The 7,503-nt window shown below is 43.5% G+C and overlaps 1 pseudogene; it reads right to left on the minus strand.

Moving 5' to 3' along the window:
- Nucleotides 1–239: 239 nt before the first annotated feature.
- Nucleotides 240–5,598, minus strand: LOC115927706 (annotated as a pseudogene).
- Between the last annotated feature and the right edge of the window lie 1,905 nt (nt 5,599–7,503).

Below are 7,503 nucleotides of genomic sequence, written 5' to 3' on the forward strand. Positions count from 1 at the left end.
ATGATAGTGAAGACAATTATGTATAACAGTAACAATATTAGTAGAGCGATTAATCTACTACTACTAATACTACTACTACAACCACTACTACTACTACGACTAACACTTTTAATGTTGCTGCTGCTACTACTATTATAACTTTAAATACTGCTGCTAGTTACTACTATTACTACTACTACTACCATTTTCATCACTGATAACCATCAAACGTTTCTCTATGTTCCTACATGACTGTTATGCTATTCATTTGGGATCAAGTCATTCGTCCTTAGATTAATGGTCACATTTTTGGTCAATTCATCCCAGAAACATTCTTGTCCTCTCGCGTCCTCAGTCCAGTGGATATAGGGTCTGCCATCACTGAGATACAACCTCGATAAGAATGGCATTTCATCATCTGGGATGTCTTCGAGGAAGACCACGACTACGAATTCAGTCAGAGTGTCACTCAAGTGGTCCATGGACGTACGGAACTTGAGTATTAACCAGTGGTCTTGCACAGCAGCTCTGCTAAGCACTATGATGGTCTTGTAACTGTGGCTCACCACGTAATCGACAGAATCTAAGTAATGCATACCCAATACAAGGTCTTCGTCACCGAAGACGTTCCTCTGAAACTGTGGTAGCCGTTCTTCGAGAGCCGGTCGGAGCTGTTCGCGAATCCATTCTTCGTCATCTTCGTAGAAAATGATGTTCACGTCAAACTCGTAGTCATTGTGGTCTCGAGCGTCTCGCATCTCTTTATAGCCCACTGCGGCCAGTTTCAAGAGAAAGAGTTTGTACCTCAACTGCCATCGGTAGTGATACAACAGCACGTTGATTACAACCAAGCCAATGGAGGCGGGGGAATCAGAAACAATAGACCATTTATTATACAGAGTTCATTTGGATCAACATCAAGCAGATTATAGTCGGACGGGGGTGTGCGGCTGAGACCTCCGAACCCTTACCCACATCCAAGGGTCCTTTTGCTGAAATAGGTACCCATGTCTAATGATTTTTTGTCAAAAATGGACCCATGTCTAAGGATTTCAAACTTCAAATATTACATTTTTTAAGCTGTAATAATACACTCCAGCAAAGCACATGGAGAGTCAACGCTAATGCATATTGACCTTTAGCACTGCACTACGCGTTAATAGGCAGCATTTAAATACATGAATAGTCAATACACTCATAACACAGAGATGCACACAATTATGCCGATGCGGCTGATCGGCAAGTTCGACAGTGGACTCACAATTTGATTTTTTAAATTATTCTTTCTAACATCGGAAAGTTAAAAAATGTATATTACTGCTATTTAGATCTTATTGATTGTCACTAAAGTATCGATTTTTAGTGAAATTGGTTGAGTTTTACACAGTGGTGTTTGAAATGTTGAGAATCAATACTAATAGCACAGCTTTTAATACACAGCCAGGATAGTAATGCACCTATGTGTGTAATAATACAATGGCCAATAATTTTGCAGTTTCTCGATAAAGTTCTTTATTAGTAAACTGTACCATACTACATGTAGTTTACAAGTAGTTTACACACATAAAGATGAAAAGACCATGCAACATAATAATACTGTGCTAGCACCTCTAGCATCTGTTTTAATTGAAGGACTTTTCCTGTTAACGTACCCGTACACGAGCTCTCAAGCATTGGCTATATATAGCTCCCTGCTTGAGCCCCGCTGCTGCCCGGCTGCTGGGCAGAGGGTACGCAGGGTATAGCTGCCGATCTTTCAGCATGCGAAGCGCTACAAGTTTCCGGGGGTACGACCCCTATACTGGCGGATACCATACCTAGCGCGCATTATGCCATATGAGTACCCGGTATAGAGCCCATGGGGTCCTGATATATGTGGTACCCCGGGATCTAGTTGAGTTTACGAGCTACGTACGTACACCCACTGACTAAAGGCCCGGCCCCACTGCACTTACGGATGCAAAGAGGATGTAACACGTACAAAAAATCTTGCCATCCGTTGAAAAACGCTATGCATCCGTTGTGTACTCATTGCATACGTGTTTCATACGCTCTATCCGTCGAGCATCCGTCCACTGTGATTTCATCCGCGCAAAAAGTTTTGAGCTGCACAAAACTTTTAGAACGGATGAACTTTCCGCCGTGTACGATGTAAATTCGCGACAAATACGAGCAACAAACGTTCTATGTCCGTTATCATCCGTTAAACGTCCGCTGTATCCTCTCTGCATCCTCTGGGCATCCTCGCAACTCACATCCGCTGCAGCTGAAAACGGAAAGAGGGAGGAAAGATAAGGTACATGGAACGTCTATACATCGTTAGTAGCACGGAAATAGAAAGGATGTAAGCGTATGCATCTCGTATATAAAGTATTCAAAACGGACAAAGCGTTTGTATCTGGGGATGTATCTCGTATATTTAGGATGTCTAGAGTATGTCTAGAGTATGTAGAAGGACACCTAGCGGACAACCTATATTTTGTATGAAAAGGGGGAGAAAACCATCTGGATCTCATTATGAGTCGAGCAGCCGTGGTGTACAGACCTCATCACCCTTGGTCTTGGTCTTCAACATCATCAATTGTTCTCCACCATGGATGATCAAAGAGTCCATATGATAGCTGCACTCATTCAACAGCAGAACCACAACCTGTTCAGACTGTATCAACTTTTAGACAGAAGGAGAAGAAGAAGAAGAAGGAGACGTCCAAGAGCTATGTGGGTTCGAGGATGGATCGTGAGAAGAAAGGAGTTTGGACTGTATGACCAGTTGATGGTGGAGCTGAGGAATGAAGACCCTCGTGCATTCCATCACTTCATGAGGATGCCACCAGCCATGTTTGACGAACTTGTAGAGCGTCTGAGACCCAGGTTGACCAAGCCTAGCACCAATTTCCGTCCCAACCTGGACCCTGGACTGAAGGTGGCACTGACTCTGCGGCACCTGGCCTCTGGAACCACATACAGAAACATGCAGTATGCATGGAGGGTGCCACACAACAGCATCAGCAAAGTCGTCAGAGAAGTGGTAGAGGCCATCGTTGAAGAATACGTGGACGAGCTCCTCAGGTGCCCCACCAATGAACAAGGCTGGAGACAACTTGCAGAAGATTGGTATCAGAGGTGGAACTTTCCCCACACCGTTGGAGCCATAGATGGGAAGCACGTGGCCTGCAAAGCTCCAGCCAACTCAGGGTCCACTTATTACAACTACAAGGGCTTCTACAGTATCCTCCTCTTTGCCATGGTTGATGCTGACTACAAGTTCATCTACATCGATGCTTCAAGCAAAGGGTCAGCTTCGGATGCCCAGATATACAACGCAAGCGACCTCAAGGATGGGCTGGAACGCAACCTCATCATGGGTTTTCCGGGTCCAGACCCCCTTCCCAATGACACACAAGATGTGCCCTACTTCATAGTTGGTGATGACGCGTTCTCCCTTAGAACCTACCTCATGAAGCCGTACAGTTCAAGATACCTCGCCCGTGAAGAGAGGATCTTCAACTACAGGCTGTCCAGGGCAAGACGGGTGGTGGAGAACGCGTTCGGCATCCTGGCCAACAGGTTCCAGATACTTCTCACCACCATGCAGCATAACCCAGAGACTGTGAAGAGCATCGTGGAAGCTTGCTGCATCCTGCACAATCTCATGCGCACCCGCTACCCAGTGTTGCAGAACAGACTTGTCGACCGTCAACAAGGGAATGGGGACATGGAGCCTGGTGAATGGAGGCAAGGACGTAACCTGATGGACACTGTGGATGTACAAGGCCCCAACAGAGCTTCGCGTGAAGGGAAGAAGCAGCGCAACCTCCTGAGACACTGGTGCAACACCCCAGCTGGATCAGTGGAGTGGCAAGACAGGATGATAGATGCTAGATGATTAGAATGGATGCTTCCTTGAGACTGTTGCATAAGACTGATGAGATTGTGCCATAAGAACACTGCATTACTATGTTTTGTATACTTGTAGCTGTTTATTGTTATTAAATGTATGTTGTGGGGTCCTACAATGGATAGGTTAAAAAAAAAAAAATTTTTTTTTTTACTTAATAAAGTGTTGGTAAAAACTTGGAAAAACTTGTTAAAACTTTGCTTTTTTGTTTTGTCTAATAAAGTGTTGGTAAAAACTTGGAAAAAATGGTTAAAACTTTGCATTATTTTGTTTACTTAATAAAGTGTTGGTAAAAACTTTGAAAAAAATGGTTAAAACTTTGCATGCCCGACTATGTTGATGGACCCAGAAATGCCCAACTTGGTTTTACTGGTAGTCCAAAATGCAAACGCTATGAAAATGACGGACAAAGCAAGCGGACAAAATATACAGTTCCTCATTCTACCCTCAACAATTGCTATGGTAGACAAAGGAACATCCCTTCACTGCTATGTGTAGAACAGGTGTCACATGCATATTCAACTGTTCTACACATTTGTACATAATAGCAGTGAAGGGATGTTCCTTTGTCTACCATAGCAATTGTTGAGGGTAGAATGAGGAACTGTATATTTTGTCCGCTTCTTTGTCCGTCATATTCATAGTGAAAGTCCCCTATCCCTTTCTTTCCTTTTGAAAGAGAAGTCCAAACTCCCTTTTCCCCGTATCAAATTTAAAGTCCCTCTTTCCTTTTGAAAGATAAGTTCAAACACCCATCTACCATATTTAACCCAGCCTAAAGGCCCTTTTTAAAACATATAAAATGTCCAAGGTGTTTTCCCATGCCCAACGATGTTGGTGGTCCATAAAATGACTGCGTGCGTGCTGCATCCCTTTATATCCCCGGAGCGGACGCAATTCATACCCCCCGCATGCGCAGTAAACGGTTTGCATCCGATATACATCCGCTCGGCATCCCCTTAGTTTCCGTTAGGCGTACGTGATGCACCCGCTTCATCCGCTATGCATCCGCTCTTTCCGCTATGCGTCCGCTTCACAATTATCCCCGGTAACCCCTTCGGAGCTGTCATCCACTTCCATCCGCTTTCATCCGCTAGGCTTCCGATGAACATCCGTTTAACATCCCCGCTACATACTACCCACGTCCGTTATTTTCCGTTCTGTTTTCGCAAATTTTCGCAAATTTTGTCCATTTCTGGAGCGGATGAAAACGGATGGAGCCACACCCGAAATTTTGCTCGTCCGCTGTGTCCGTTATGCATACGTTTTGTGTCCATCGGCCAGTGGGACCGGGCCATTAGAGGTCAGTGCGTACACCTCGTACACTGGAAATGCAATCACCGAAGGGTCCATTTATTTAGAGATGGGAGAGATTTAGGCATTTTCAATGTAGGAGCAAATCCCAAAATCCAGGAGAAAATGAGGGAGAAAAGAGGGGAAAGGAATAAATGAAAAAGGGACCCATGTCTAAGGATTTTTTTAATGAAAAGGGGACCCATGTCTAAGGATCTTTCCTGAAAAAGTCACCCTTCCGAGCGGCACATCCCCGTATACCCAATATACGTGAGTATCCCCCCCCCCCCCCCGGGGGGGGGGTTCTCACGAAGAGGCTCCAGAGATTCTGACGAACAAATAGTTTTGTCCTTGTTTATCAGGTGTATAGGTTTATTTATCCAACCAATAAGCCACTTTAGATCACAGTTACAATCAATTGGGTTCATTCATAGATCAAGTGAAGAAATGGATGAAAGGATCGGCTAGAACGTCCTTCGATTAAAGCGCGTTAATTTGTTGTCGGCCAAGGACAGATTTGTGAGTTTCCGGTTATTTGAGAACATTAGCTCATCCAAATATACGATCCGGTTTCCTTCAAAGTTGATAATGTTTACTTGACCCAACCCCGACAATACATCATCATGAATATGCTGGACGTGGTTTCCTTCCAAACTCAACTTCTGAAGCGATTCCAACCCCGAGAAGACAAGAGGATGTAGATTTGTTATATCGCAGTAGTCTGATTTAGCTCTTGTAAAACAGAGAGTTGCCGGAAAATCCCTGGCGGTAAAAAACTCAGGAAAGGGTTATTACTCATATCCAAATAATTAAGATCCAATAATCCATCGAAAAGAGACGCGTTTCTTTTTTCAGTCCATATGTTATGAATGTGAAGCTGAGAGTCTTTCATGTCTAAATTCACAAGGGATTGTAAATGTTGAAACGAGGCTGGTCCGATAATAACCCCAATTTTGTGTTGATCAAGAGAGTGTAGGAAAAGTGATATTAATATTGGGGTGTTCAATTCCAGAATTCTATATATTTGACTTCTGGACAAATCAATGCTTTGAATATCGTCAAGTCCCGAAGAGGCCGTCAGCGCAAAGATAGAAAGTTGTTTGTTCGAGCTCATGTTTAAGAAAGTTAAATTTCCTAAACCCCGAAATACAGATGCAGATATGTCTCTAATCATATTACCGGATAAGTCCAACTCCGATAAGTCCACTGTCCAAGTCTGGTTTTGAGGATTTATTTGTCTTACTTTGTTGTCGTTGATTATCAGTACCTTTAATGCCTTCATGCCTTCGAAAAAGTCTCGTTGAATTTTGTCTATGGGGAGATAGTTATAACTGATAATTAATTGTTTGAGTTTTGTTAAATTTGAGAAGACTAAAGGGTGGAGGCTATTCAGGTAGTTGCTGTTGAAGTACAGACGGGAGAGAGAAGAATCGCGCAGCGAATCAAAGAAACCTTCAGGAAACGCACCAACAAAGCCTTCCTTGATTATAAGCTCTTCGATGTCTGATTTTGAGATTCCGAGGATGATGTTCGCTAACACCTCGTAACTTAATTTGTAGCCACCTAGTATCAAATAGCGAACATGTAGCGATGCGATCACATCAGGGTCTACTGATTGGATAGGGTTTTGTTTCAGATCTAGAAGATGAGTGTGGCACACAAAGGTGAGATATTCCGCCGTAAGGTGTTTTAGTTGATTAGCTTCAATGAATACCACGTCGGCCATGCCACAAGAGCTTACATTGATGGAGGAGAGGCTGTTGTTGAACAGAACAACACTATCCAGATGTGGACTCCATTTTAGAATGTCATTGGGGAGCGACTTCAAGTTTGTTGACGTTAAATCGAGAAAAAAAGCTGTGAAGACATCATAAGTACGCCTGTTGCTGGAAGCACAAGACCCCGGTTTATAATATATGATAAAGACAGGTACAGTAAGCCCTTGAGGGGGTAAAAAGCGGCAGATTCTATCGCTATTACATCGTTGTGAGAAATGGCCAACGAGTTGATTAGAGGGTATACTTTAAACGAGGAATTCAAGAGTTTGGTGATATTGTTATGAGACAACTCAAGCACCTCGGTATCACCAGAAAGATTCTGGGGAACCGTCTTCAGGGCCTTATTGCTGCAAGAAGCTTTTTTCAGTTCAAGATTCTGGTCGCATCCATGGAAAGATTTGTCTATGTCCAGTATTAAGGATGTCATCGCCAAATCTCCATCGTGTCGATGTACAGATTGAAAGGACCAGCTGACGAGGAGACAAGCGATGAGCAATGGGTACAATATTGAGCCGCGTGCCATGACGTCAATATACCACCTCTGAAATAAGAAGG

Source organism: Strongylocentrotus purpuratus, unplaced genomic scaffold (assembly GCF_000002235.5).
Source record: "Strongylocentrotus purpuratus isolate Spur 01 unplaced genomic scaffold, Spur_5.0 spur5_scaffold_20, whole genome shotgun sequence".
Taxonomy (NCBI): Eukaryota; Metazoa; Echinodermata; class Echinoidea; order Camarodonta; family Strongylocentrotidae; genus Strongylocentrotus; species Strongylocentrotus purpuratus.